Raw genomic sequence first — 2,232 nt, 5'->3', positions numbered from 1 at the left:
CAGAGTAGCAGCTTCTGCTGTAATTCGAATAGCTGAATGCCAGCAATGAGTCTATCACGCAGCTGTTCTTGCAATTGGGCACCGTAGTCACATTTAGCTGCCTGTGTCTGCAGCTGTAACACGAAATCACGAACCGACTGAGAATGAGAGCGGGTCAACATATTGAACCTAGCTCTTTCGGCTGCTACGATGTTAATCGGCTTGAAGTTTTGAGGAACCTTTTTCTTCAATGCAGTGTAGGAAATATCGATTAGAGATTCAGGATACACTAAATTTTTGATCAACGCATACGCATCCTTGTCAACGAAATGTAGGAAATATGCAGTGAGTCTCTTATCATCCATATCGGATTTTGTGAGACACCATATGTCGAGCCGTTCCAAATAATCCTCTAACGCGCACGCAGTTGAATTAACATCTAATGGTTCGATTTCGGCAGGCATGATGAATCGTTCCAACCGCGACGCCAAAATGTGGGAATTTTCGGACTTCCAAAATGTGGGAATTAAGTTTCGGACTTACATCGGTATAACCACACGAACTAGGAAATCCAGAATTCAGCAAAGCGTAACAACCAGCATGTATGTATTCGAATTGGCGAATATGTACAGCATATGGAATATTGAAACAAGAGAATAATGAATAGAGCAACGAATGGAGTATCAGTCATGTTCATCACATTTGGCCCAATCTATTTGTACGTTTAGGTCATAGTTTATTTCTGGAAGTTTTTTCTAAGTGGAGGAAATTTCAACTTCACGGCCAATAACGATTCGCGTTTTTCGCCGTTTGCGCGGCATAATTCGCAAAATCGCGTTCTTCTTTGTTCTTTAAACATCAAAAGCATCTAAAACATATCCAATGCAAATTGTCACCCTGGAAGATCGGTTGTTAGCTTTTGATTGCTTCGCACACATCAGATTTAACAAACGCGATTACAATAATATATTTTTCGCAAAATCGCGTTCTTCTTTGTTCTTTAAACATCAAAAGCATCTAAAACATATCCAATGCAAATTGTCACCCTGGAAGATCGGTTGTTAGCTTTTGATTGCTTCGCACACATCAGATTTAACAAACGCGATTACAATCGCAAAATATATTTTGTTCGGTGAACCTGGTGACAACACATTTTCGCATGGATCGCAACTTCCATCAAGTACAACGTTCTTAGACAACAGCATTAACTGTGCGGTAGCGATGGATGGACCATCTATGTGTATGATCCCCTTTCCCGGATATGTATAGCTAGCCTGTAGATAATACAGCGTCACGAGATAGCTGCAGATGTTGTTATTGTTATGAACATGACGCTCTATAGGTCAGTGGCTGCCATAAGACGCTAACCATTAGAACGGCATTCGTTTTCACTCAGCTTGACTACTTATCGTAACTTTTGGGCCCGTGTCTACGTAAAACGCTGATTATGGGACCTCACTTAGGCATAGTAAGATCGTCCAATGGCCAACAACGGTCTTTTGCGCCCATAACTATACGTGATGCCGCTTATGTATGCCACCCATAGTAAACACCAAGCCAGTATCCATGCAGGCCGGTAAAAATGTGGCCTTAACTGTGTGTGCGTTAGCCTAATCTGATAGCCCGTCATACTCGCTGCTGTACTCGATATCACCTTACCTGGCTGCATATCATACCTGTTAGTTCCGTGCCTTTTCGCGGCGTTTATCAGTAACATAATCCAACCTAATCTGTCATTCTCGTAAATTCACTCGTTGTCGCTTATATTTGCTGTTTATGATAAACATCGGATCAGTATTTATGCGAACCGATGAACACGAGACTCGAGCTGTACACATATGCCTAATCTAATGGCGAACGGCGGACCTCATACTCACAACTGTACGCGATATTGCCGACCTTGGATACTTTTTGAAACTGCGAGGCCAGTGCCTATATGCGACGCTGATTATTGGGCCTCAATTATGTGCATTGTCCTTATTTGTCTGCCAACGATCGCCAGTCATATAACTGTGCGCGCTCCCGACTATGTCTGCTGTCTATGGTAAACACCAGACAGGCATGTATGTGAGCCGATAAGATCGAGGTCCCAGCTATGCGTGATGCCTTAATCTAACGTATAACGAAGGTCCGTCAAACTCGTATCTGTAGTCGATTTTGCTCACCTTAGCTTTTTAGCGGAATTCCAAGGTCTGTGTCTATGTACAACGTTGTGTATGAGGCTTCAGCTATGCCCAGTAGCCCAGTCCAATG

This window comes from Opisthorchis viverrini (assembly GCF_000715545.1).
Source record: "Opisthorchis viverrini unplaced genomic scaffold opera_v5_160, whole genome shotgun sequence".
In the NCBI taxonomy this organism is placed as follows: domain Eukaryota; kingdom Metazoa; phylum Platyhelminthes; class Trematoda; order Opisthorchiida; family Opisthorchiidae; genus Opisthorchis; species Opisthorchis viverrini.
This window is presented reverse-complemented; position numbering follows the sequence as displayed.